Source organism: Stegostoma tigrinum, chromosome 17 (assembly GCF_030684315.1).
Source record: "Stegostoma tigrinum isolate sSteTig4 chromosome 17, sSteTig4.hap1, whole genome shotgun sequence".
Lineage (NCBI taxonomy): Eukaryota > Metazoa > Chordata > Chondrichthyes > Orectolobiformes > Stegostomatidae > Stegostoma > Stegostoma tigrinum.
Window position 1 is genome coordinate 12,578,391 of NC_081370.1, and position 27,257 is coordinate 12,605,647.

Here is a 27,257-nt window from a genome sequence, read left to right on the forward strand (position 1 = left end):
TCACCATCAAACCCGCAGACAAGGGCGGCGCAGTGGTAGTATGGCATACTGACCTCTACATCGCCGAGGCCAAACGCCAACTCGCCGACACCACCTCCTACCGCCCCCTCGATCATGACCCCACACCCGAGCACCAAACCATCATCTCCAACACCATTCATGATCTCATCACCTCAGGGGACCTCCCACCCACAGCCTCCAACCTCATTGTTCCCCAACCCCGCACGGCCCGTTTCTATCTCCTTCCCAAAATCCACAAACCTGCCTGCTCTGGTCGACCCATTGTCTCAGCCTGTTCCTACCCCACCGAACTCATCTCCACCTATCTGGACTCCATTTTCTCCCCTTTGGTCCAGGAACTCCCTACCTACGTCCGTGACACCACCCACGCCCTCCACCTCCTCCAGGACTTCCAATTCCCTGGCCCGGAACACCTCATTTTCACCATGGACGTCCAGTCCCTATACACCTGTATTCCGCATGCAGATGGCCTCAAGACCCTCCACTTCTTCTTGTCCCGCAGGCCCGACCAGACCCCCTCCACCGACACCCTCAACCACCTAGCCGAACTCGTCCTCACCCTCAACATTTTCTCTTTCGATTCCTCCCACTTCCTACAGACTAAGGGGGTGGCCATGGGCCCCAGCTATGCCTGCCTCTTTGTAGGTTACGTGGAACAGTCCCTCTTCCACACCTACACAGGCCCCAAACCCCACCTCTTCCTCCGTTACATTGGTGATTGTATCGGCGCCGCCTCTTGCTCCCCAGAGGAGCTCGAACAGTTCATCCACTTCACCAACACCTTCCACCCCAACCTCCAGTTCACCTGGGCCATCTCCAGCACATCCCTCACCTTCCTGGACCTCTCAGTCTCCATCTCAGGCAATCAGTTTGTAACTGATGTCCATTTCAAGACCACCGACTCCCACAGCTACCTAGAATACACCTCCTCCCACCCACCCTCCTGCAAAAATTCCATCCCCTATTCCCAATTCCTCCGCCTCCCCCGCATCTGCTCCCACGATGAGGCATTCCACTCCCGCACATCCCAGATGTCCAAGTTCTTCAAGGACCGCAACTTTTCCCCCCACAGTGGCCGAGAACGCCCTTGACCGCGTCTCCTGCATTTCCCGCAACACATCCCTCACACCCCGCCCCCGCCACAACCGCCCAAAGAGGATCCCCCTTGTTCCCACACACCACCCCACCAAAGTCCGGATACAATGCATCACCCTCCGACACTTCCGCCATCTACAATCCGACCCCACCGCCCAAGACATTTTTCCATCCCCACCCTTGTCTGCTTTCCAGAGAGACCACGCTCTCCGTGACTCCCTTGTTCGCTTCACACTGCCCTCCAACCCCACCAAACCCGGCACCTTCCCCTGCAACCGCAGGAAATGCTACACTTGCCCCCACACCACCTCCCTCACCCCCATCCCAGGCCCCAAGATGTCTTCCCATATTAAGCAGAGGTTCACCTGCACATCTGCCAATGTGGTATACTGCATCCACTGTAACCAGTGTGGCTTCCTCTACGTTGGGGAAACCAAGCGGATGCTTGGGGACCGCTTTGCAGAACATCTCCGCTCGGTTCGCAATAAACGACTGCACCTCCCAGTTGCAAACCATTTCCACTCCCCCTCCCATTCTTTAGATGACATGTCCATCATGGGCCTCCTGCAGTGCCACAATGATGCCACCCGAAGGTTGCAGGAACAGCAACTCATATTCCGCCTGGGAACCTTGCAGCCCAATGGTATCGATGTGGACTTCACCACCTTCAAAATCTCCCCTTCCCCCACTGCATCCCAAAACCAGCCCTGTTCGTCCCGCCCCCCCCACTGCACCACGCAACCAGCCCAGCTCTTCCCCTCCACCCACTGCATCCCAAAACCAGTCCAACCTGTCTCTGCCTCCCTAACCTGTTCCTCCTCTCACCCATCCCTTTCTCCCACCCCAAGCCACACCTCCATCTCCTACCTACTAACCTCATCCCACCTCCTTGACCTGTCCGTCTTCCCTGGACTGACCTATCCCCTCCTTACCTCCCCACCTATACTCTCCTCTCCACCTATCTTCTTTTCTCTCCATCTTTGGTCCGCCTCCCCCCCCTCCCTATTTATTCCAGAACCCTCACCCCATCCCCCTCTCTGATGAAGGGTCTAGTCCCGAAACGTCAGCTTTTGTGCTCCTGAGATGCTGCTGGGCCTGCTGTGTTCATTCTGCCTCACATTTTATTATCTGGCATTCTCTCATGTGTCAAGTATGACTCCACCCACTGGAGAGATGGTCCCCTGATACCCATTGATTCCAGTTTTGCTGGGGTTAATTGATACCACACTCAGTTGAATGCAGCCTTGATGTCAAAGGCTGTCGCTCTTGGCTCACCTCTGGAATTTAGCTCTTTTGTCCATGTTTGATTCAAGGCCGTAATGAGATTAGGAGCTGAGTGGCCCTGGCTGACCCCAAATGTCTCTGAGCAGGTACTGCTTGATAGCGCTGTTGCTGATACCCTCCACCACTTGACTGATGACAGAGGATAAACTGAAGAGGTGATAATTGACCGGGTTGGAATTGTCCTGCTATTTGTGTGCAGTGCGCACCTGGACAATTTTACACATTGTCAAGTAGATACTAGTGTATTGACTGTATTGGAACAGGTTGGCTATGGGAATAGTGAGCTCTGGAACACAAATCTATTGTTAGAATGTTGTTGGGGCTCATAACCTTTTGCAGTATCCAGTGCTTCCAACTGTTCCTGATAGCGCATGCCCTGAATCAAATTGACCAAGGACTGGCATCTGTGAGGCTGTTGCCGTTGAAAGAGGCTGAAATGAATTATCCATTTGGCACTTTTGGCTGAAGATTGCTGCTTGCTTTTCACTATTTGCTGGGCTCTTCCATCATTGAGCATGGGTTCTCCTCCAGTGAGTTGTTTAACTGTTCATCACTATTCACGACTGGATGTGGCTGGACTTACAGAGCTTAGATCTGATCGTAGAATTGCATTGTTATGTTTATCACTTCTGCTTATGCTGTGTGGCATAGAGGTGATCCTGTTTGGTAGCGTCACCAGGTTGACACCTCAATTTTAGTATGCCTGGTTCTGCTCCTGGCATGCCCTCCTGCATTCTCCAATGAACTAGAGTTGACCCCCTGGATTGGTGGTAATGGCTGGGTGGGGAGTATGCTGGGCCGTGAGGTTACAGGTTGTATGGAAAACAATTTTATTGCTGTTACATTTTTATCAAGATTATTGTTTCTTCTGTGCTGAACGTACTTGATCAATAGAGCTGCCTCACATCATATGGTTGTCTGGAAGTGTCTATGAACAGAGAAAGAAGGTCAATGTTTCGATTTCAACATGACTTTTCATTTGCCACAAATTGAACTCAATATAACTTGCACCTCTCTGTCTCTCCATAAATGCTGCCAAACCTGCTGAGGTTTTACACCACTTCAAGCTTATATTTTCAGATCTCCATATCCGCAATATTTTGCTTTTGTCACATTCCTTTCTTCCTGTCTTTCTGAGATGCCAAATACTCCAAAATAATTGGAACCCCATGGTGGTCACTTTGCAAACGTGTCTCTATAAATATTATATCATCCTCATTGGATTGTTTTTGTGCTGTCAGTTTGTCTGTCATCTTATGACATGGCTTCAGATAATGAGCCTTTGGTTCTGTCTCTTTACCATTTTTTCCATTCTGATCTTTTTTTGCCAGTGAATTCTAGTGCATGTACGCTCTGTTCCTTTCTGTTGTACTCTGTTAATCATTACCAATGCTGCTGCCCACTTGCCACATTCCAGCATGAGTTTGATTTTTAATTTAGTTCCCAAGTTCCATCAACAGGACCTGCTGCCATTCTTCCCTGTGACGACTGAATCCACACCCCCCCCCCCCCCCCCCCAACCCATTCTCCAGGTTTCTCATTGGTGGCTCGCTTTTCCTTGTAGATCTGTGCTCATTTTGCTTGCCTTGGCTTCTCCTGCTCATTACTCATTGGAGAATGAGGTTTTCCAGTGAGCTGGGCTGAGAGAGGGGGCCGGGCTGTGGGGAACAAGTGCTCCTTTATGCTCAGTGCCTCAGGATAGTGTGACAGACAGGCTGCTTGCAGTCCACTTGTGTGCGGCACCCTCACACAGAGAGCCCATTCACTGCTTTCTGAAGCTGCTGAGCAGAAGGACTGCTGTCAGGGTGGCTGGGTAGAGGGTTGGCATTTTGCAGGGGTGGGTGCCTAGGTGTGTTATCAAGTTAGGATGGGTTGAGGGGGGGCGCTGGCAGGGAGTTGGGGTTGTGAGAGTCGCAGTGGTGAAAGGGTGATTATGTCATCCTGGCTCCAGTGACTGGATTACAAAGGGTGCAGATCCACAGGAAGCGGAACACTGCAGGTAGAGATTGTTTCCCACTTCTTTGTCATGTTGTACAGAGTGAGATTGCAAACAGTTATGTGGGGTTAATAAACTGTGAGGCTGGATGAACACAGCAGGCCCAGCAGCATCTCAGGAGCACAAAAGCTGACGTTTCGGGGCTAGAAACGTCAGCTTTTGTGCTCCTGAGATGCTGCTGGGCCTGCTGTGTTCATCCAGCCTCACATTTTATTATCTTGGATTCTCCAGCATCTGCAGATCCCATTATCACAGTTATGTGGGGGTTATTGGCTGGATCTGGTTTTAGGAATTCTGAGGCTGGTTCAGCCTCTGTGGGAGAACCCTTGATCTTTGTGTCTGTTCCCACATCCTTTAGCTGCCAATTTCCTCATGACTTCCTGCCCCTTTCCCTCTCCTCTCTCGTCAGTCTTGAAATCGACTGGAAAATGACTCACTGAGCTCTGGGCTGGCCTGGGAAGGGGACTAATCTCTTGCACACAACCCACAGTCACCTCATTTCCAAAACACCCCCCCACCCCACACTCTGAACCTGCCATCCCCCCATCGCTTTCTTCCCCTTCTCCCACTCATCCGTCCGTGTGATCCTGTTGTGTTGTTTCCCCTGAATACCCTGAACCCTGCCAACCCCTGACATTGATAAACATAGTGAGCTGGGCATGGGGTGACTGAAGCACTTTGAAAGCTGCAGCTTGAATATGGCAGTGGAGGGTCCTGGATTTCAGTGTGTGTGTATCACTGCAGTAGATGCACCCAGCACAGTAAATGTTCAATCTCTGTTATACCAGACTTGGTTCTGTAAATAGATCATGGCTCTGTTCTTGGCACCTTCCATGTTTGTCATTCAGCCTGTGTGGCCTGTGCTCATGGTGGCAGAGATGCCATCATACTGAGTGAATTTAAACATGTTGAGGGCTGAATCTATGTGGAAACAGGCTGTAAATTGTGTGGTCATGCTCTATAATTCAGGACTTGCATTTGGGAGAGCAGGAGAGATGGGACATTTTCAGAATAAAGTGGGGAATTGCAATTTGGAGTACAATTGTCGCTGGACTTCTTCTAGCTTCGGTCAGGATAGGAGTAATACTGCCAGTTGTGATCGTGTATGGAGGAGATGTGTGTATGAGGGGTATGAGGGTGGGTAGGAATTTCAGAGTGCAACGGACATGCAAGAGTTATGTAAGTGAATGAAAAGGGAGAACGGATGTGTGCACGTGTATCCAGATATGTTTGCGTAGATATGTGTGTGCACGAGTGGGTGTGTGCATGCATACATGTCTGTGGACAGGAGGACAAGGTGTGTATGCGGGACAGGAGGCGTGTGTGTGTGTCTGGGAAGGGGAACAGGAGGTGTGTGTGTCTGGGGGGAGGGGAACAGGAGGTGTGTGTGTCTGGGGGGGGGAACAGGAGGTGGGTGTGTGTGGGGGGGGAACAGGAGGAGGGTGTGTGTGGGGGGGTGGGGAAAAGGAGGTGTGTGTGTGTGTTTGGGACAGGAGGTGTGTGTGTGTGGGGGGGGGGAACAGGAGGTGTGTGTGTGTGTTTGGGACAGGAGGTGTGTGTGTGTGTGTGTGTGTGTGGGGGGGGCAGGAGGTGTGTGTGTGTGGGGGGATGCAGGAGGTGTGTGTGTGGGGGGGGGGCAGGATGTGAGTGTGTGTGTGTGGGGGGGCAGGAGGTGTGTGTGTGGGGGGGGCAGGAGGTGTGTGTGTGGGTGGGGGCAGGAGGTGTGTGTGTGGGTGGGGGCAGGAGGTGTGTGTGGGTGGGGGCAGGAGGTGTGTGTGTGGGGGGGGCAGGAGGTGTGTGTGTGGGGGGGCAGGAGGTGTGTGTGGGGGGGGGCAGGAGGTGTGTGTGTGGGGGGGGCAGGAGGTGTGTGTGGGGGGGGCAGGAGGTGTGTGTGTGTGGGGGGGGGCAGGAGGTGTGTGTGTGTGGGGGGGGTGCAGGAGGTGTGTGGGTGTGTGGGGGGGGCAGGAGGTGTGTGTGTGTGGGGGGGGGCAGGAGGTGTGTGTGGGGGGGGCAGGAGGTGTGTGTGGGGGGGTGCAGGTGGTGTGTGGTGTGTGGGGGGGGCAGGAGGTGTGTGGGTGTGTGTGTGTGTGCGGGGGCAGGAGGTGTGTGGGTGTGTGTGCGCGGGGGCAGGAGGTGTGTGGTGTGGCAGGAGGTGTGTGTGTGTGGGGGGGTGCAGGAGGTGTGTGGGTGTGTGGGGGGGGTGCAGGAGGTGTGTGGGTGTGTGGGGGGGGCAGGAGGTGTGTGTGTGTGTGGGGGGTGCAGGAGGTGTGTGGGTGTGTGTGGGGGGCAGGAGGTGTGTGTGGGGGGGCAGGAGGTGTGTGTGGGGGGGCAGGAGGTGTGTGTGGGGGGGTGCAGGAGGTGTGTGGGTGTGTGGGGGGGGCAGGAGGTGTGTGGGTGTGTGTGTGTGTGCGGGGGGCAGGAGGTGAGTGGGTGTGTGTGCGCGGGGGGCAGGAGGTGTGTGGGTGTGGAGGTGTGTGGGTGTGGCAGGAGGTGTGTGTGTGTGTGTGGGGGGGGGCAGGAGGTGTGTGTGTGTGTGGGGGGGGGCAGGAGGTGTGTGGGTGTGTGTGTGGGGGGGGGCAGGAGGTGTGTGTGTGTGTGGGGGGGGGGCAGGAGGTGTGTGTGTGTGTGTGGGTGGGGGGGGGCAGGAGGTGTGTGTGTGTGTGTGGATGGGGGGGCAGGAGGTGTGTGTTTGTGTGTGTGGGGGGGGCAGGAGGTGTGTGTGAGGGGGGGGCAGGAGGTGTGTGTGTGTGGGGGGGGGCAGGAGGTGTGTGTGTGTGTGTGGGGGGGGGCAGGAGGTGTGTGTGTGTGTGTGGGGGGGGGCAGGAGGTGTGTGTGTGGGGGGGGCAGGAGGTGTGTGTGTGTGTGTGTGGGGGGCAGGAGGTGTGTGTGTGTGTGTGTGTGGGGGGGCAGGAGGTGTGTGTGTGTGTGTGGGGGGGGGCAGGAGGTGTGTGTGTGTGTGTGTGGGGAGGGGGCAGGAGGTGTGTGTGTGTGTGTCTGGGGGGAGTCAGGAGGTGTGTGTGTGGGGGGGCAGGAGGGGTGTGTGTGTGTGTGTGTGTGTGTGTGTGTGGGGGGGCAGGAGGTGTGTGTGTGTGTGTGGGGGGGGCAGGAGGCGTGTGTGTGGGGGCGGCAGGAGGTGTGTGTGTGTGTGTGTGGGCAGGAGGTGTGTGTGTGCGTGTGTGTGTGTGTGTGTGTGTGTGTGTGTGTGGGGCGGGGGGGCAGGAGGTGTGTGTCTGTGTGTGTGTGTGGGGGGGGCAGGAGGTGTGTGTGTGGGGGGGGGCAGGAGGTGTGTGTGTGTGTGTGTGTGGGGGGGGGCAGGAGGTGTGTGTGTGTGTGTGTGTGTGTGGGGGGGGGCAGGAGGTGTGTGTGTGTGTGGGGAGGGCAGGAGGTGTGTGTGTGTGTGTGTGTGTGTGTGTGTGTGTGTGTGTGTGTGTGGGGGGGGGGCAGGAGGTGTGTGTGTGGGGGGGGGGCAGGAGGTGTGTGTGTGGGGGGGGGGCAGGAGGTGTGTGTGTGGGGGGGGGCAGGAGGTGTGTGTGTGGGGGGGGGGGCAGGAGGGGTGTGTGTGTGTGGGGGGGGGCAGGAGGTGTGTGTGTGTGGGGGGGGCAGGAGGTGTGTTGGGGGGGCAGGAGGTGTGTGTGTGGGGGGGGCAGGAGGTGTGTTGGGGGGGCAGGAGGTGTGTGTGGGGGAGGCAGGAGGTGTGTGGGGGGGCAGGAGGTGTGTGTGTGTTTTGGGGGGGGCAGGAGGTGTGTGTGTGTGTGTGGGGGCGGGCAGGAGGTGTGTGTGTGGGGGCGGGCAGGAGGTGTGTGTGTGGGGGGGGCAGGAGGTGTGTGTGTGGGGGGGGCAGGAGGTGTGTGGGGGGGCAGGAGGTGGGTGTGTGTGTGGGGGGGGCAGGAGGTGGGTGTGTGTGTGGGGGGGGGCAGGAGGTGTGTGTGTGTGGGGGGGGGCAGGAGGTGTGTGTGTGTGTGGGGGGGCAGGAGGTGTGTGTGGGGGGGGCAGGAGGTGTGTGTGGGGGGGGCAGGAGGTGTGTGTGTGTGGGAGGGGGCAGGAGGTGTGTGTGTGTGGGGGGCAGGAGGTGTGTGTGTGTGTGTGTGTGTGTGTGTGGGGGGGGCAGGAGGTGTGTGTGTGTGTGTGGGGGGGGCAGGTGGGGGAAGGAGGTGTGTGTGTGTGTGTGTGTGTGTGTGTGTGTGTGTGTGTGTGGGGGGGGGCAGGAGGTGTGTGTGTGGGGGGGGCAGGAGGTGTGTGGGGGGGGCAGGAGGTGTGTGTGTGTGTGTGGGGGGGGGCAGGAGGTGTGTGTGTGTGTGTGGGGGGGGCAGGAGGTGTGTGTGTGTGTGTGTGGGGGGGGCAGGAGGTGTGTGTGTGTGTGTGTGGGGGGGGCAGGAGTTGTGTGTGTGTGTGTGGGGGGGGCAGGATTTGTGTGTGTGTGGGGGAGGCAGGAGGTGTGGGGAGGCAGGAGGTGTGTGTGTGTGTGGGGGAGGCAGGAGGTGTGTGTGTGGGGGAGGCAGGAGGTGTGTGTGTGTGGGGGGGAGGCAGGAGGTGTGTGTGTGGGGGGGAGGCAGGAGGTGTGTGTGTGGGGGGGAGGCAGGAGGTGTGTGTGTGGGGGGGGGCAGGAGGTGTGTGTGTGTGGGGGGGGCAGGAGGTGTGTGTGTGTGTGGGGGGGGGCAGGAGGTGTGTGTGTGTGTGGGGGGGCAGGAGGTGTGTGTGTGTGTGTGTGTGTGTGTGTGTGTGTGTGTGGGGGGCAGGAGGTGTGTGTGTGGGGGGGGGAAGCAGGTGTGTGTGTGTGGGGTGGGGCAGGAGGTGTGTGTGTGTGTGTGTGGGGGGGGGCAGGAGGGGTGTGTGTGTGTGTGTGTGTGTGTGGGGGGGGCAGGAGGTGTGTGTGTGGGGGGTGGCAGGAGGTGTGTGTGTGTGTGTTGGGGGGCAGGAGGTGTGTGTGTGTTGGGGGGCAGGAGGTGTGTGTGTGGGGGGGGCAGGTGGGGGAAGGAGGTGTGTGTGTGTTGGGGGGGCAGGAGGTGTGTGTGTGTGTGGGGGGGGCAGGAGGTGTGTGTGTGTGTGGGGGGGGGCAGGAGGTGTGTGTGGGGGGGGCAGGAGGTGTGTGTGTGGGGGGGGCAGGAGGTGTGTGTGTGTGGGGGGGTGCAGGAGGTGTGTGTGGGGGGGGCAGGAGGTGTGTGTGTGTGGGGGGGTGCAGGAGGTGTGTGTGGGGGGGGCATGAGGTGTGTGTGTGTGTGTGTGGGGGGGGGGAAGAGGTGGTGTGTGTGTGTGGGGTGGAAAGAGGTGTGAGTGTGTGTGTGGGGGGGGGAAGGAGGTGTGTGTGTGTGGGGGGGGGAAGGAGGTGTGTGTGTGTGGGGGGGGGAAGGAGGTGTGTGTGTGTGGGGGGGGAAGGAGGTGTGTGTGTGTGGGGGGGGAAGGAGGTGTGTGTGTGTGGGGGGGGGAAGGAGGTGTGTGTGTTTGTGGGGGGGGGGAAGGAGGTGTGTGTGTGTGTGTGTGTGTGGGGGGGGGAAGGAGGTGTGTGTGTGTGTGGCGGGGGGGGAAGGAGGTGTGTGTGTGTGGGGGGGTGCAGGAGGTGTGTGTGGGGGGGGCAGGAGGTGTGTGTGTGTGGGGGGGTGCAGGAGGTGTGTGTGGGGGGGGCATGAGGTGTGTGTGTGTGTGTGTGGGGGGGGGGAAGAGGTGGTGTGTGTGTGTGGGGTGGAAAGAGGTGTGAGTGTGTGTGTGGGGGGGGGAAGGAGGTGTGTGTGTGTGGGGGGGGGAAGGAGGTGTGTGTGTGTGGGGGGGGGAAGGAGGTGTGTGTGTGTGGGGGGGGAAGGAGGTGTGTGTGTGTGGGGGGGGGAAGGAGGGGTGTGTGTGTTTGTGGGGGGGGGAAGGAGGTGTGTGTGTGTGTGTGTGTGGGGGGGGGAAGGAGGTGTGTGTGTGTGTGGCGGGGGGGGAAGGAGGTGTGTGTGTGTGTGTGGGGGGGGGAAGGAGGTGTGTGTGTGTGTGGGGGGGGGAAGGAGGAGTGTGTGTGTGTGTGTGTGTGTGTGTGGGGGGGGGGAAGGAGGGGTGCATGTGTGTGTGGGGGGGGAAGGAGGGGTGCGTGTGTGTGTGGGGGGGGGAAGGAGGGGTGCGTGTGTGTGTGGTGGGGGGAAGGAGGGGTGCGTGTGTGTGTGGGGGGGGAAGGAGGGGTGCGTGTGTGTGTGGGGGGGGGAAGGAGGTGTGTGTGTGTGGGGGGGGGAAGGAGGTGTGTGTGTGGGGGGGGGAAGGAGGTGTGTGTGTGTGTGTGTGTGTGTGTGGGGGGGGGAAGGAGGTGTGTGTGTGTGTGTGTGGAGGAGGGAAGGAGGTGTGTGTGTGTGTGTGTGTGGGGGGGAAGGAGGTGTGTGTGTGTGTGTGTCGGGGGGGGAAGGAGGTGTGTGTGTGTGTGTCGGGGGGGAAGGAGGTGTGTGTGTGTGTGTCGGGGGGGAAGGAGGTGTGTGTGTGTGTGTGTGTGTGTGTGTGTGGGGGGGGGGCGAAGGAGGTGTGTGTGTGTGTGTGGGGGGGGGGCGAAGGAGGTGTGTGTGTGTGTGTGTGTGTGGGGGGGGGGGCGAAGGAGGTGTGTGTGTGTGTGTGTGTGTGTGGGGGGGGGCGAAGGAGGTGCGTGTGTGTGTGTGTGTGTGTGTGTGTGTGGGGGGGGCGAAGGAGGTGTGTGTGTGTGTATGTGTGGGGGGGGGCGAAGGAGGTGTGTGTGTGTGTGTGTGTGTGTGTGTGTGTGGGGGGGGGCGAAGGAGGTGTGTGTGTGGGGGGGGGAAGGAGGTGTGTGTGTGTGTGTGGGGGGGAAGGAGGTGTGTGTGTGTGTGGGGGGGGGAAGGAGGTGTGTGTGTGTGTGTGGGGGGAAGGAGGTGTGTGTGTGTGTGGGGGGGGGAAGGAGGTGTGTGTGTGTGTGGGGGTGGGAAGGAGGTGTGTGTGTGTGTGGGGGGGGGGAAGGAGGTGTGTGTGTGTTTGTGTGGGGGGGGAAGGAGATGTGTGTGTGTGTGTGTGTGTGTGTGTGGGCGGGGGGAAGGAGGTGTGTGTGTGTGTGTGTGTGTGTGTGTGTGTGTGTGTGTGGGAAGGTGGTGTGTGTGTGTGTGTGGGGGAGAGGGGGAAGGAGGTGTGTGTGTGTGTGTGTGTGTGGGGGGGGAAGGAGGTGTGTGTGTGTGTGGGCGGGGGGAAGGAGGTGTGTGTGTGTGTGTGTGTGTGTGTGTGTGTGTGTGTGTGGGAAGGGTGTGTGTGTGTGTGGGAAGGGTGTGTGTGTGTGTGTGTGGGAAGGAGCTGTGTGTGTGTGTGTGGGAAGGGTGTGTGTGTGTGTGTGTGGGAAGGAGGTGTGTGTGTGTGTGTGTGTGGGGGAAGGAGGTGTGTGTGTGTGGGGGAAGGAGGTGTGTGTGTGTGGGGGAAGGAGGTGTGTGTGTGTGTGTGTGTGTGGGGGAAGGAGGTGTGTGTGTGTGTGTGGCGGGGGGGGGAAGGAGGTGTGTGTGTGTGTGTGTGGGGGGGGGAAGGAGGTGTGTGTGTGTGTGTGTGTGGGGGGGGGAAGGAGGTGTGTGTGTGTGTGTGTGTGTGTGTGTGTGTGTGGGGGGGGGGAAGGAGGTGTGTGTGTGTGTGTGTGTGTGTGTGGGGGGGGGGAAGGAGGTGTGTGTGTGTGGGGGGGGAAGGAGGTGTGTGTGTGTGTGTGTGTGTGTGGGGGAAGGAGGTGTGTGTATGTGTGTGTTTGGGGGGGAAGGAAGGGTGTGTGTGTGTGTGGGTTGGGAAGGAGGTGTGTGTGTGTGTGTTTGGGGGGAAGGAGGGGTGCGTGTGTGTGTCGGGGCGAGGAGGTGTGTGTGTGGGGGGGGGAGGAGGTGTGTGTGTGTGTGTGTGTGTGTGTGGAGGGGGGAAGGAGGGGTGTGTGTGTGTGGGCGCAGGAAGGAGGTGTGTGTGTGTGTTTGTATGGGGGGGGGCGAAGGAGGTGTGTGTGTGTGTGTGTGTGGGGGGGGGCAAAGGAGGTGTGTGTGTGTGTGTGTGTGTGTGTGGGGGGGAAGGAGGTGTGTGTGTGTGTGTGGGGGGGGGGGAAGGAGGTGTGTGTGTGTGTGTGGGGGGGGGGAAGGAGGTGTGTGTGTGTGTGTGGGGGAGGGGGAAGGAGGTGTGTGTGTGTGTGTGTGTGTGTGGGGGGGAAGGAGGTGTGTGTGTGTGGGGGGGCGGAAAGGAGGTGTGTGTGTGGGGGGGGGGAAGGAGGTGTGTGTGTGTGTGGGGGGGGGGGAAGGAGGTGTGTGTGTGTGGGGGGGGGGGAGGAGGTGTGTGTGTGTGTGTGTGTGTGTGTGCGGGGGGAAGGAGGTGTGTGTGTGTGTGTGGGGGAAGGAGGTGTGTGTGTGTGGGGGAAGGAGGTGTGTGTGTGTGTGTGGGGGAAGGAGGTGTGTGTGTGTGTGTGGGGGAAGGAGGTGTGTGTGTGTGTGTGGGGGGGGGGAGGAGGTGTGTGTGGGGGGGGGAAGGAGGTGTGTGTGTGTGTGTGTGGGGGGGGGAAGGAGGTGTGTGTGTGTGTGTGTGGGGGGGGGGAAGGAGGTGTGTGTGTGTGTGTGGGGGAGGGAAGGAGGTGTGTGTGGGGGGGGGAGGAGAAGTGTGTGTGTGTGCGTGTGTGTGGGGGGGGGAAGGAGGTGTGTGTGTGTGTGTGTGTGTGTGTGTGGGGGGGGAAGGAGGTGTGTGTGTGTGTGTGGGGGGGGGGAAGGAGGTGTGTGTATGTGTGTGTGGGCGGGGGGAAGGAGGTGTGTGTATGTGTGTGTTTGGGGGGGAAGGAAGGGTGTGTGTGTGTGTGGGTTGGGAAGGAGGTGTGTGTGTTTGGGGGGAAGGAGGGGTGTGTGTGTGTGTCGGGGGGAGGAGGTGTGTGTGTGGGGGGGGGGAGGAGGTGTGTGTGTGTGGAGGGGGGAAGGAGGGGTGTGTGTGTGTGGGCGCAGGAAGGAGGTGTGTGTGTGTGTTTGTGTGTGTTGGGGGAAGGAGGTGTGTGTGTGTGTGTGTGGGGGGGGGTGAGGGAAGGAGGTGTGTGTGTGTTGGGGGGGGTGAGGGAAGGAGGTGTGTGTGTGTGTGGGGGGGGTGAGGGAAGGAGGTGTGTGTGTGTGTGGGGGGGGGTTTGAGGGAAGGAGGTGTGTGTGTGTGTGGGGGGGGGTGAGGGAAGGAGGTGTGTGTGTGTGGGGGGGGTGAGGGAAGGAGGTGTGTGTGTGGGGGGGGTGAGGGAAGGAGGTGTGTGTGTGGTGGGGGTGAGGGAAGGAGGTGTGTGTGTGTGGGGGGGTGAGGGAAGGAGGTGTGTGTGTGGGGGGGTGAGGGAAGGAGGTGTGTGTGTGGGGGGGGGAGGGAAGGAGGTGTGTGTGTGTGTGGGGGGGAGGGAAGGAGGTGTGTGTGTGTGTGGGGGGGAGGGAAGGAGGTGTGTGTGTGTGGGGGGGAGGGTAGGAGGTGTGTGTGTGTGTGTGTGGGGGTGAGGGAAGGAGGTGTGTGTGTGTGTGGTGGGGGAGGGAAGGAGGCGTGTGTGTGGGGGGAGGGAAGGAGTGTGTGTGTGTGTGTGTGTGTGGGGGGGGGGGGCAGGAGGTGTGTGTGTGTGTGTGTGTGTGTGTGTGTGTGTGTGTGTGTGTGGGGGGGGCAGGAGGTGTGTGTGTGTGTGGGGGGGGAGGGGGAAGGAGGTGTGTGTGTGTGGGGGGGGGGGAAGGAGGTGTGTGTGTGTGTGTGGGGGGGGGGAAGGAGGTGTGTGTGTGTGTGGGGGGGGGAAGGAGGTGTGTGTGTGTGTGTGTGTGGGGGGGGTGAAGGAGGTGTGTGTGTGTGGGGGGGGGGAAGGAGGTGTGTGTGTGTGTGTGGGGGGGGTGAAGGAGGTGTGTGTGTGTGGGGGGGGGGAAGGAGGTGTGTGTGTGTGGGGGGGGGAAGGAGGTGTGTGTGTGTGTGGGGGGGGGGGGGGAAGGAGGTGTGTGTGTGGGGGGGGGAAGGAGGTGTGTGTGTGTGTGTGGGGGGGGGGAGGAGGTGTGTGTGTGTGTGTGTGTGGGCGGGGGGAAGGAGGTGAGTGTGTGTGTGTGTGTGCGAAGGAGGTGTGTGTGTGTGTGGGGGGGAAGGAGGTGTGTGTGTGTGGGGGAAGGAGGTGTGTGTGTGTGTGTGGGGGAAGGAGGTGTGTGTGTGTGTGTGGGGGGGGGAAGGAGGTGTGTGTGTGGGGGGGGTAAGGAGGTGTGTGTGTGGGGGGGGTAAGGAGGTGTGTGTGTGTGGGGGGGGGAAGGAGGTGTGTGTGTGTGTGGGGGGGGGGAAGGAGGTTTGTGTGTGTGGGGGGGGGGAAGGAGGTTTGTGTGTGTGTGTGGGGGGGGAAGGAGGTGTGTGTGTGTGTGTGAGGGGGGGGAAGGAGGTTTGTGTGTGTGTGTGGGGGGGAAGGAGGTGTGTGTGTTTGTGTGTGTGGGGGGGGGAAGGAGGTGTGTGTGTGTGTGTGGGGGGGGGAAGGAGGTGTGTGTGTGTGTGGCGGGGGGGGAAGGAGGTGTGTGTGTGTGTGTGGAGGGGGGGGAAGGAGGTGTGTGTGTGTGGGGGGGGGAAGGAGGTGTGTGTGTGTGGGGGGGGAAGGAGGTGTGTGTGTGTGTGGGGGTGGAAGGAGGTGTGTGTGTGTGTGTGTGTGGGGGGGGGAAGGAGGGGTGCATGTGTGTGTGGGGGGGGAAGGAGGGGTGCGTGTGTGTGTGTGGGGGGGAAGGAGGGGTGCGTGTGTGTGTGGTGGGGGGAAGGAGGGGTGCGTGTGTGTGTGGGGGGGGAAGGAGGGGTGCGTGTGTGTGTGGGGGGGGGAAGGAGGTGTGTGTGTGTGGGGGGGGGAAGGAGGTGTGTGTGTGTGGGGGGGGGAAGGAGGTGTGTGTGTGTGTGGGGGGGGGAGGAGGTGTGTGTGTGTGGAGGAGGGAAGGAGGTGTGTGTGTGTGTGTGTGTGGGGGGGAAGGAGGTGTGTGTGTGTGTGTGTCGGGGGGGGAAGGAGGTGTGTGTGTGTGTGTGTCGGGGGGGGGAAGGAGGTGTGTGTGTGTGTGTGTGTGTGTGTGTGTGTGTGGGGGGGGCGAAGGAGGTGTGTGTGTGTGTGTGTGTGTGTGTGTGTCGGGGGGGGAAGGAGGTGTGTGTGTGTGTGTGTGTGTGGGGGGCGAAGGAGGTGTGTGTGTGTGTGTGTGTGGGGGGGGGGGCGAAGGAGGTGTGTGTGTTTGTGTGTGTGTGTGTGTGTGTGGGGGGGGGCGAAGGAGGTGTGTGTGTGTGTATGTGTGGGGAGGGCGAAGGAGGTGTGTGTGTGTGTGTGTGGGGGGGGGGCGAAGGAGGTGTGTGTGTGGGGGGGGAAGGAGGTGTGTGTGTGTGTGGGGGGGGGAAGGAGGTGTGTGTGTGTTTGTGTGGGGGGGGGAAGGAAATGTGTGTGTGTGTGTGTGTGTGGGCGGGGGAAGGAGGTGTGTGTGTGTGTGTGTGTGTGGGAATTTGGTGTGTGTGTGTGTGTGTGTGTGTGGGGGAGGGGGAAGGAGGTGTGTGTGTGTGTGTGTGTGTGGGGGGGGGAAGGAGGTGTGTGTGTGTGTGTGGGGGGGGGGAAGGAGGTGTGTGTGTGTGTGTGGGGGGGGGAAGGAGGTGTGTGTGTGTGTGTGTGGGGGGGGGAAGGAGGTGTGTGTGTGTGTGTGGGGGGGGGAAGGAGGTGTGTGTGTGTGTGGGGGGGGCGAAGGAGGTGTGTGTGTGTGGGGGGGGGGAAGGAGGTGTGTGTGTGTGTGGGCGGGGGGAAGGAGGTGTGTGTGTGTGTGTGGGAAGGAGGTGTGTGTGTGGGGGAAGGAGGTGTGTGTGTGTGGCGGAAGGAGGTGTGTGTGTGTGTGTGTGTGTGTGGGGGAAGGAGGTGTGTGTGTGTGTGTGTGTGTGTGGGGGGGGGAAGGAGGTGTGTGTGTGTGTGTGTGTGTGTGTGTGTGTGTGTGGGGGGGAAGGAGGTGTGTGTGTGTGTGTGTGTGGGGGGGGAAGGAGGTGTGTGTGTGTGTGTGTGGGGGAAGGAGGTGTGTGTGTGTGTGTGTGTGTGTGTGTGTGTGTGTGTGTGTGGGGGGGGGAAGGAGGTGTATGTGTGTGTGGGGGGGGGAAGGAGGTGTGTGTGTGGGGGGGGGAAGGAGGTGTGTGTGTGTGTGGGGGGGGGGAAGGAGGTGTGTGTGTGGGGGGGGGAAGGAGGTGTGTGTGTGTGGGGGGGGGAAGGAGGTGTGTGTGTGTGGGGGGGGGAAGGAGGTGTGTGTGTGTGGGGGGGGGAAGGAGGTGTGTGTGTGTGGGGGGGGGAAGGAGGTGTGTGTGTTTGTGGGGGGGGGAAGGAGGTGTGTGTGTGTGTGTGTGGGGGGGGGAAGGAGGTGTGTGTGTGTGTGGCGGGGGGGGAAGGAAGTGTGTGTGTGGGGGGGGGAAGGAGGTGTGTGTGTGTGGGGGGGGAAGGAGGTGTGTGTGTGTGTGTGTGGGGGGGGGAAGGAGGAGTGTGTGTGTGTGTGTGTGTGTGTGTGGGGGGGGGAAGGAGGGGTGCATGTGTGTGTGGGGTGGAAGGAGGGGTGCGTGTGTGTGTGGTGGGGGGAAGGAGGGGTGCGTGTGTGTGTGGGGGGGGAAGGAGGGGTGCATGTGTGTGTGGGGGGGGGAAGGAGGTGTGTGTGTGTGGGGGGGGGAAGGAGGTGTGTGTGTGTGGGGGGGGAAGGAGGTGTGTGTGTGTGTGTGTGTGGAGGAGGGAAGGAGGTGTGTGTGTGTGTGTGTGTGGGGGGGAAGGAGGTGTGTGTGTGTGTGGGGGGGAAGGAGGTGTGTGTGTGTGTGTGTCGGGGGGGGGAAGGAGGTGTGTGTGTGTGTGTCGGGGGGGAAGGAGGTGTGTGTGTGTTTGTCGGGGGGGAAGGAGGTGTGTGTGTGTGTGTGTTGTGTGTGGGGGGGGGGCGAAGGAGGTGTGTGTGTGTGTGTGTGTGGGGGGGGCGAAGGAGGTGTGTGTGTGTGTGTGTGTGGGGGGGGGCGAAGGAGGTGTGTGTGTGTGTGTGTGTGTGTGTGTGGGGGGCGAAGGAGGTGTGTGTGTGTGTGTGTGTGTGTGTGTGGGGGGGGCGAAGGAGGTGCTTGTGTGTGTGTGTGTGTGTGTGTGGGGGGGGCGAAGGAGGTGTGTGTGTGTGTATGTGTGGGGGGGGCGAAGGAGGTGTGTGTGTGGGGGGGAAGGAGGTGTGTGTGTGTGGGGGGGGGAAGGAGGTGTGTGTGTGTGTGGGGGGGGGAAGGAGGTGTGTGTGTGTTTGTGTGGGGGGGGAAGGAGATGTGTGTGTGTGTGTGTGTGTGGGCGGGGGGAAGGAGGTGTGTGTGTGTGTGTGTGTGTGTGTGTGTGGGAAGGTGGTGTGTGTGTGTGTGTGGGGGAGAGGGGGAAGGAGGTGTGTGTGTGTGTGTGTGTGGGGGGGGGAGGGGGAAGGAGGTGTGTGTGTGTGTGTGTGTGTGTGGGGGGGGGGGAAGGAGGTGTGTGTGTGTGTTTGGGGGGGGGGAAGGAGGTGTGTGTGTGTGTGGGCGGGGGGAAGGAGGTGTGTGTGTGTGTGTGTGTGTGTGTGTGGGAAGGGTGTGTGTGTGTGTGTGTGGGAAGGAGGTGTGTGTGTGTGTGTGGGAAGGAGGTGTGTGTGTGTGTGTGGGAAGGAGGTGTGTGTGTGGGGGAAGGAGGTGTGTGTGTGTGGGGGAAGGAGGTGTGTGTGTGTGGGGGAAGGAGGTGTGTGTGTGTGTGGTGGAAGGAGGTGTGTGTGTGTGTGTGTGGGGGGGGGGAAGGAGGTGTGTGTGTGTGTGTGTGTGTGGGGGGGGGAAGGAGGTGTTTGTGTGTGGGGGGGGGAAGGAGGTGTGTGTGTGTGGGGGGGGAAGGAGGTGTGTGTGTGTGTGTGTGTGTGTGTGGGGGGGGGGAAGGAGGTGTGTGTGTGTGGGGGGGGAAGGAGGTGTGTGTGTGTGTGTGTGTGTGTGGGGGGGGGGAAGGAGGTGTGTGTGTGTGTGTGTGTGTGGGGGAAGGAGGTGTGTGTATGTGTGTGTTTGGGGGGGAAGGAAGGGTGTGTGTGTGTGTGGGTTGGGAAGGAGGTGTGTGTGTGTGTGTTTGGGGGGAAGGAGGGGTGCGTGTGTGTGTCGGGGCGAGGAGGTGTGTGTGTGGGGGGGGGAGGAGGTGTGTGTGTGTGTGTGTGTGGAGGGGGGAAGGAGGGGTGTGTGTGTGTGGGCGCAGGAAGGAGGTGTGTGTGTGTGTGTTTGTGTGGGGGGGGCGAAGGAGGTGTGTGTGTGTGTGTGTGGGGGGGGGCAAAGGAGGTGTGTGTGTGTGTGTGTGTGTGGGGGGGAAGGAGGTGTGTGTGTGTGTGTGGGGGGGGGGGGAAGGAGGTGTGTGTGTGTGGGGGGGGGGGAAGGAGGTGTGTGTGTGTGGGGGGGGGGGAAGGAGGTGTGTGTGTGTGGGGGGGGGAAGGAGGTGTGTGTGTGTGTGTGTGTGTGGGGGGGGGGGAAGGAGGTGTGTGTGTGTGGGGGGGGGAAGGAGGTGTGTGTGTGTGTGTGTGTGTGGGGGGGGGAAGGAGGTGTGTGTGTGTGTGTGTGTGTGGGCGGGGGAAAGGAGGTGTGTGTGTGTGTGTGTGTGAAGGTGGTGTGTGTGTGTGTGTGTGGGGGAGGGGGAAGGAGGTGTGTGTGTGTGTGTGGGGGAGGGGGAAGGAGGTGTGTGTGTGTGTGTGTGTGTGTGGGGGAGGGGGAAGGAGGTGTGAGTGTGTGTGTGTGTGTGGGGGAGGGGGAAGGAGGTGTGTGTGTGTGTGTGTGTTGGGGGGGGAAGGAGGTGTGTGTGTGTGGGGGGGCGGAAAGGAGGTGTGTGTGTGTGTGTGTGTGGGGGGGGGGAAGGAGGTGTGTGTGTGTGGGGGGGGGAAGGAGGTGTGTGTGTGTGGTGGGGGGGAGGAGGTGTGTGTGTGTGTGTGTGTGTGTGTGTGCGGGGGGAAGGAGGTGTGCCTGTGTGTGTGTGTGGGAAGGAGGTGTGTGTGTGTGTGTGGGGGAAGGAGGTTTGTGTGTGTGGGGGAAGGAGGTGTGTGTGTGTGTGTCGGGGAAGGAGGTGTGTGTGTGTGTGGGGGGGGGGGGAGGAGGTGTGTGTGTGTGTGGGGGGGGGAAGGAGGTGTGTGTTTTTTTGGTGGGGGGGGTGGAAGGAGGTGTGTGTGTGTGTGTGTGTGTGTGTGTGTGTGTGTGTGTGTGGGGGGGGGGAAGGAGGTGTGTGTGTGTGTGTGGGGGAGGGAATGAGGTGTGTGTGGGGGGGGAGGAGGTGTGTGTGTGTGCGTGTGTGTGGGGGGGGGGGGAAGGAGGTGTGTGTGTGTGCGTGTGTGTGTGGGGGGGGGAAGGAGGTGTGTGTGTGTGTGTGTGTGTGTGTGGGGGGGGAAGGAGGTGTGTGTGTGTGTGTGTGGGGGGGGGAAGGAGGTGTGTGTATGTGTGTGTGGGCGGGGGGAAGGAGGTGTGTGTATGTGTGTGTTTGGGGGGGAAGGAAGGGTGTGTGTGTGTGTGGGTTGGGAAGGAGGTGTGTGTGTTTGGGGGGAAGGAGGGGTGCGTGTGTGTGTCGGGGGGAGGAGGTGTGTGTGTGGGGGGGGGAGGAGGTGTGTGTGTGTGGAGGGGGGAAGGAGGGGTGTGTGTGTGTGGGCGCAGGAAGGAGGTGTGTGTGTGTGTTTGTGTGTGTTGGGGGAAGGAGGTGTGTGTGTGTGTGTGTGGGGGGGGGTGAGGGAAGGAGGTGTGTGTGTGTTGGGGGGGGTGAGGGAAGGAGGTGTGTGTGTGTGTGGGGGGGGTGAGGGAAGGAGGTGTGTGTGTGTGTGGGGGGGGGTTTGAGGGAAGGAGGTGTGTGTGTGTGTGTGGGGGGGGGTGAGGGAAGGAGGTGTGTGTGTGTGTGGGGGGGGTGAGGGAAGGAGGTGTGTGTGTGTGGGGGGGAGGGTAGGAGGTGTGTGTGTGTGTGTGGGGGTGAGGGAAGGAGGTGTGTGTGTGTGTGGTGGGGGAGGGAAGGAGGCGTGTGTGTGGGGGGGAGGGAAGGAGTGTGTGTGTGTGTGTGTGGGGGGGGGGCAGGAGGTGTGTGTGTGTGTGTGTGTGTGTGTGGGGGGGGGCAGGAGGTGTGTGTGTGTGTGGGGGGGGGGAGGGGGAAGGAGGTGTGTGTGTGTGTGGGGGGGGGGAAGGAGGTGTGTGTGTGTGGGGGGGGGAAGGAGGTGTGTGTGTGTGTGTGGGGGGGGTGAAGGAGGTGTGTGTGTGTGTGGGGGGGGTGAAGGAGGTGTGTGTGTGTGGGGGGGGGGAAGGAGGTGTGTGTGTGTGGGGGGGGGAAGGAGGTGTGTGTGTGTGTGGCGGGGGGAGGAGGTGTGTGTGTGTGTGTGTGTGTGGGCGGGGGGAAGGAGGTGAGTGTGTGTGTGTGTGTGCGAAGGAGGTGTGTGTGTGTGTGTGGGGGAAGGAGGTGTGTGTGTGTGGGGGAAGGAGGTGTGTGTGTGTGTGTGGGGGAAGGAGGTGTGTGTGTGTGTGTGGGGGGGGGAAGGAGGTGTGTGTGTGGGGGGGGTAAGGAGGTGTGTGTGTGTGGGGGGGGGAAGGAGGTGTGTGTGTGTGTGTGGGGGGGAAGGAGGTGTGTGTGTGTGTGGCGGGGGGGGAAGGAGGTGTGTGTGTGTGTGGGGGGGGGAAGGAGGTGTGTGTGTGTGGGGGGGGGAAGGAGGTGTGTGTGTGTGTGTGGGGGGAAGGAGGTGTGTGTGTGTGTGTGTGGGGGGGGGGAAGGAGGGGTGCATGTGTGTGTGGGGGGGGAAGGAGGGGTGCGTGTGTGTGTGGTGGGGGGAAGGAGGGGTGCGTGTGTGTGTGGGGGGGGGAAGGAGGGGTGCGTGTGTGTGTGGGGGGGGGAAGGAGGTGTGTGTGTGTGGGGGGGGAAGGAGGTGTGTGTGTGTGTGGGGGGGGGAGGAGGTGTGTGTGTGTGGAGGAGGGAAGGAGGTGTGCGTGTGTGTGTGTGGGGGGGAAGGAGGTGTGTGTGTGTGTGTGTCGGGGGGGGGAAGGAGGTGTGTGTGTGTGTGTGTGGGGGGGGGCGAAGGAGGTGTGTGTGTGTGTGTGTGTGTGTCGGGGGGGGAAGGAGGTGTGTGTGTGTGTGTGTGTGGGGGGGGGGCGAAGGAGGTGTGTGTGTGTGTGTGTGTGTGTGTGTGGGAGGCGAAGGAGGTGTGTGTGTTTGTGTGTGTGTGTGTGTGTGTGTGTGGGGGGGGGCGAAGGAGGTGTGTGTGTGTGTGTGTGTGTGGGGGGGGGGGCGAAGGAGGTGTGTGTGTGGGGGGGAAGGAGGTGTGTGTGTGTGGGGGGGGGGAAGGAGGTGTGTGTGTGTGTGGGGGGGGGAAGGAGGTGTGTGTGTGTGTGGGGGGGGAAGGAGGTGTGTGTGTGTGTGGGGGGGGGAAGGAGGTGTGTGTGTGTGTGGGGGGGGGAAGGAGGTGTGTGTGTGTTTGTGTGGGGGGGGAAGGAAATGTGTGTGTGTGTGTGTGTGTGTGTGTGGGCGGGGGGAAGGAGGTGTGTGTGTGTGTGTGTGGGAATTTGGTGTGTGTGTGTGTGTGTGTGTGTGTGTGGGGTAGGGGGAAGGAGGTGTGTGTGTGTGTGTGTGTGTGTGTGGGGGAGGGGGAAGGAGGTGTGTGTGTGTGTGTGTGTGTGTGGGGGGGGGAAGGAGGTGTGTGTGTGTGTGGGGGGGGGAAGGAGGTGTGTGTGTGTGTGTGGGGGGGGGGAAGGAGGTGTGTGTGTGTGTGTGTGTGTGTGTGTGGGAAGGAGGTGTGTGTGTGGGGGAAGGAGGTGTGTGTGTGTGGGGGAAGGAGGTGTGTGTGTGTGTGTGTGTGTGTGTGGGGGAAGGAGGTGTGTGTGTGTGTGTGTGTGTGTGTGTGTGTGGGGGGGGGGGAAGGAGGTGTGTGTGTGTGTGTGTGTGGGGCGGGGGAAGGAGGTGTGTGTGTGTGTGTGTGTGTGTGTGTGTGTGGGGGGGGGGAAGGAGGTGTGTGTGTGTGTGGGGGGGGGGGAAGGAGGTGTGTGTGTGTGTGTGTGTGTGGGGGGGGAAGGAGGTGTGTGTGTGTGTGTGTGTGTGTGTGTGTGGGGGAAGGAGGTGTGTGTGTGTGTGTGTGTGTGTGTGTGTGTGGGGGGGGGAAGGAGGTGTGTGTGTGTGTGGGGGGGGGAAGGAGGTGTGTGTGTGTGTGTGTGGGGGGGGAAGGAGGTGTGTGTGTGTGTGTGTGTGGGGGGGGGAAGGAGGTGTGTGTGTGTGTGTGTGGGGGGGGAAGGAGGTGTGTGTGTGTGTGTGTGTGTGTGTGTGTGTGGGGGGGGGGAAGGAGGTGTGTGTGTGTGTGTGGGGGGGGGGAAGGAGGTGTGTGTGTGTGTGTGTGTGGGGGAAGGAGGTGTGTGTGTGTGTGTGTGTGTGTGGGGGGGGGGAAGGAGGTGTGTGTATGTGTGTGTGTGTGGGCGGGGGGAAGGTGGTGTGTGTATGTGTGTGTGGGCGGGGGGAAGGAGGTGTGTGTATGTGTGTGTTTGGGGGGGAAGGAAGGGTGTGTGTGTGTGTGGGTTGGGAAGGAGGTGTGTGTGTGTGTGTTTGGGGGGAAGGAGGGGTGCGTGTGTGCGTCGGGGCGTGGAGGTGTGTGTGTGGGGGGGGAGGAGGTGTGTGTGTGTGTGTGTGTGTGGAGGGGGGAAGGAGGGGTGTGTGTGTGTGGGCGCAGGAAGGAGGTGTGTGTGTGTGTTTGTGTGGGGGGGGCGAAGGAGGTGTGTGTGTGTGGGTGTGTGTGTGTGTGTGTGGGCGGGGGGCAAAGGAGGTGTGTGTGTGTGTGTGTGTGTGTGTGTGGGGGGGAAGGAGGTGTGTGTGTGTGTGTGTGGGGGGGAAGGAGGTGTGTGTGTGTGTGTGTGGGGGGGGGGAAGGAGGTGTGTGTGTGTGTGTGTGGGGGGGGGGAAGGAGGTGTGTGTGTGTGTGTGTGTGTGTGGGCGGGGGGGAAGGAGGTGTGTGTGTGTGTGTGTGTGTGTGTGGGGAGGGGGAAGGAGGTGTGTGTGTGTGTGTGTGGGTGGGAAGGAGGTGTGTGTGTGTGGGGGGGGGGGAAGGAGGTGTGTGTGTGTGGGGGGGGGAAGGAGGTGTGTGTGTGTGTGTGGGGGGGGGAAGGAGGTGTGTGTGTTGGGGGGGGAAGGAGGTGTGTGTGTGGGGGGGGGAAGGAGGTGTGTGTGTGTGTGGGGGGGGGGAGGAGGTGTGTGTGTGTGGGCGGGGGGAAGGAGGTGTGTCTGTGTGTGTGTGTGGGAAGGAGGTGTGTGTGTGTGTGTGTGGGAAGGAGGTGTGTGTGTGTGTGTGGGGGAAGGAGGTGTGTGTGTGTGGGGGAAGGAGGTGTGTGTGTGTGTGTGGGGGAAGGAGGTGTGTGTGTGTGTGTGGGGGGGGGGAGGAGGTGTGTGTGTGTGTGTGTGTGGGGGGGGAAGGAGGTGTGTGTGGTGTGTGTGTGGGGGGGGGAAGGAGGTGTGTGTGGGGTGGGGGGAGGAGTGTGTGTGTGTGTGTGTGTGGGGGGGGGGAAGGAGGTGTGTGTGTGTGTGTGTGGGGGGAGGGGGTGTGTGGGGGGGGGGAGGAGGTGTGTGTGTGTGTGTGTGGGTGGTGTGGGGGGGGAAGGAGGTGTGTGTATGTGTGTGTGTGTGGGCGGGGGGAAGGAGGTGTGTGTAATGTGTGTGTGTGTGGGGGGGAGGGAAGGAGGTGTTGTGTGTGTTGTGTGGTTAGTGTGTGGGGGGGGAAGGAGGATGTGTGTCTGTGTGAGTGTGTGGGCGGGGGGAAGGAGGTGTGTGTGTCTGGGGGGGAAGGAAGGGTGTGTGTGTGTGTGTGTGGGTTGGGAAGGAGGTGTGTGTGTTTGGGGGGAAGGAGGGGGGTGCGTGTGTGTGTCGGGGGGAGGAGGTGTGTGTGTGTGGGGGGAGGAGGTGTGTGTGTGTCGAGGGGGGAAGGAGGGGTGTGTGTGTGTGGGCGCAGGAAGGAGGTGTGTGTGTGTGTTTGTGTGTGTCTGGGGGAAGGAGGTGTGTGTGTGTGTGTGTGGGGGGGGTGAGGGAAGGAGGTGTGTGTGTGTTGGGGAGGGTGAGGGAAGGAGGTGTGTGTGTGTGTGGGGGGGGTGAGGGAAAGGAGGTGTGTGTGTGGGGGGGTTTGAGGGAAGGAGGTGTGTGTGTGTGTGTGGGGGGGTGAGGGAAGGAGGTGTGTGTGTGTGGGGGGGGTGAGGGAAGGAGGTGTGTGTGTGTGGGGGGGGTGAGGGAAGGAGGTGCGTGTGTGGTGGGGGTGAGGGAAGGAGGTGTGTGTGTGTGGGGGGGTGAGGGAAGGAGGTGTGTGTGTGGGGGGGGGAGGGAAGGAGGTGTGTGGGTGGGGGGGGAGGGAAGGAGGTGTGTGTGTGTGTGGGGGGGAGGGAAGGAGGTGTGTGTGTGTGGGGGGGAGGGAAGGAGGTGTGTGTGTGTGGGGGGGAGGGAAGGAGGTGTGTGTGTGTGTGTGGGGGTGAGGGAAGGAGGTGTGTGTGTGTGTGGTGGGGGAGGGAAGGAGGCGTGTGTGTGGGGGGGAGGGAAGGAGTGTGTGTGTGTGTGTGTGGGGGGGGGCAGGAGGTGTGTGTGTGTGTGTGTGTGGGGGGGAGGGGAAGGAGGTGTGTGTGTGTGTGTGTGTGGGGGGGAGGGGGAAGGAGGTGTGTGTGTGTGTGTGTGGGGGGGAGGGGGAAGGAGGTGTGTGTGTGTGTGTGTGGGGGGGAGGGGGAAGGAGGTGTGTGTGTGTGTGTGTGGGGGGGAGGGGGAAGGAGGTGTGTGTGTGTGTGTGTGGGGGGGAGGGGGAAGGAGGTGTGTGTGTGTGTGTGTGGGGGGGGGGAGGGGGAAGGAGGTGTGTGTGTGTGTGTGTGTGGGGGGGGGAGGGGGAAGGAGGTGTGTGTGTGTGTGTGGGGGAAGGAGGTGTGTGTGTGTGTGTGGGGGGGGGGAGGAGGTGTGTGTGTGTGTGGGGGGGGGAAGGAGGTGTGTGTTTTTTTGGTGGGGGGGTGGAAGGAGGTGTGTGTGTGTGTGTGTGTGTGTGTGGGGGGGGAAGGAGGTGTGTGTGTGTGTGTGGGGGAGGGAATGAGGTGTGTGTGGGGGGGGAGGAGGTGTGTGTGTGTGCGTGTGTGTGGGGGGGGGGGGAAGGAGGTGTGTGTGTGTGCGTGTGTGTGTGGGGGGGGGAAGGAGGTGTGTGTGTGTGTGTGTGTGTGTGTGTGTGGGGGGGGGAAGGAGGTGTGTGTATGTGTGTGTGGGCGGGGGGAAGGAGGTGTGTGTATGTGTGTGTTTGGGGGGGAAGGAAGGGTGTGTGTGTGTGTGGGTTGGGAAGGAGGTGTGTGTGTTTGGGGGGAAGGAGGGGTGCGTGTGTGTGTCGGGGGGAGGAGGTGTGTGTGTGGGGGGGGGAGGAGGTGTGTGTGTGTGGAGGGGGGAAGGAGGGGTGTGTGTGTGTGGGCGCAGGAAGGAGGTGTGTGTGTGTGTTTGTGTGTGTTGGGGGAAGGAGGTGTGTGTGTGTGTGTTTGTGGGGGGGGGTGAGGGAAGGAGGTGTGTGTGTGTTGGGGGGGGGTGAGGAAAGGAGGTGTGTGTGTGTGTGGGGGGGGTGAGCGAAGGAGGTGGTGTGTGTGTGTGGGGGGGGGTTTGAGGGAAGGAGGTGTGTGTGTGTGTGTGGGGGGGTGAGGGAAGGAGGTGTGTGTGTGTATGGGGGGGGTGAGGGAAGGAGGTGTGTGTGTGTGGGGGGGAGGGTAGGAGGTGTGTGTGTGTGTGTGGGGGTGAGGGAAGGAGGTGTGTGTGTGTGTGGTGGGGGAGGGAAGGAGGCGTGTGTGTGGGGGGGAGGGAAGGAGTGTGTGTGTGTGTGTGTGGGGGGGGGCAGGAGGTGTGTGTGTGTGTGTGTGTGTGTGTGTGGGGGGGGGCAGGAGGTGTGTGTGTGTGGGGGGGGGGAGGGGGAAGGAGGTGTGTGTGTGTGTGTGTGGGGGGGGGAAGGAGGTGTGTGTGTGTGTGTGGGGGGGGTGAAGGAGGTGTGTGTGTGTGTGGGGGGGGTGAAGGAGGTGTGTGTGTGTGGGGGGGGGGAAGGAGGTGTGTGTGTGTGGGGGGGGGGAAGGAGGTGTGTGTGTGTGGGGGGGGGGAAGGAGGTGTGTGTGTGTGTGGCGGGGGGAGGAGGTGTGTGTGTGTGTGTGTGTGTGGGCGGGGGAAGGAGGTGAGTGTGTGTGTGTGTGCGAAGGAGGTGTGTGTGTGTGTGTGGGGGAAGGAGGTGTGTGTGTGTGGGGGAAGGAGGTGTGTGTGTGTGTGTGGGGGAAGGAGGTGTGTGTGTGTGTGTGGGGGGGGGAAGGAGGTGTGTGTGTGGGGGGGGTAAGGAGGTGTGTGTGTGTGGGGGGGGAAGGAGGTGTGTGTGTGTGTGGGGGGGGGAAGGAGGTTTGTGTGTGTGGGGGGGGGGAAGGAGGTTTGTGTGTGTGTGTGGGGGGGGAAGGAGGTGTGTGTGTGTGTGTGGGGGGGGGGAAGGAGGTGTGTGTGTGTGTGTGTGGGGGGGGGAAGGAGGTTGTGTGTGTGTGTGGGGGGGAAGGAGGTGTGTGTGTTTGTGTGTGTGGGGGGGGGAAGGAGGTGTGTGTGTGTGTGTGTGGGGGGGAAGGAGGTGTGTGTGTGTGTGGCGGGGGGGGAAGGAGGTGTGTGTGTGTGTGTGTGGGGGGGGGAAGGAGGTGTGTGTGTGTGGGGGGGGAAGGAGGTGTGTGTGTGTGTGGGGGGGGAAGGAGGTGTGTGTGTGTGTGTGTGTGGGGGGGGGAAGGAGGGGTGCATGTGTGTGTGGGGGGGAAGGAGGGGTGCGTGTGTGTGTGGTGGGGGGAAGGAGGGGTGCGTGTGTGTGTGGGGGGGGGAAGGAGGGGTGCGTGTGTGTGTGGGGGGGGGAAGGAGGTGTGTGTGTGTGGGGGGGGGAAGGAGGTGTGTGTGTGTGTGGGGGGGGGAAGGAGGTGTGTGTGTGTGTGGGGGGGGGAGGAGGTGTGTGTGTGTGGAG

General features: G+C 61.1%; 1 protein-coding gene across 6 annotated transcripts in view; it reads left to right on the plus strand.

Annotated features, from left to right (window-relative positions):
- The window catches only part of pacsin3 (protein kinase C and casein kinase substrate in neurons 3), an 81,568-nt gene that overhangs the window by 7,203 nt on the left and 47,108 nt on the right, over window positions 1-27,257 (plus strand). Inside the window, exon 1 of one of the 6 annotated variants that reach the window (XM_059651981.1) lies at window positions 4,320-4,399. The exons of 4 other annotated variants lie outside the window; for them this stretch is intronic. The gene's annotated coding sequence lies outside the window, so the exon portion shown is untranslated. Of the gene's footprint in view, window positions 1-4,319; window positions 4,400-27,257 lie in introns of those variants that run through there. One more of the 6 variants, XM_059651980.1, reaches the window with a different exon arrangement.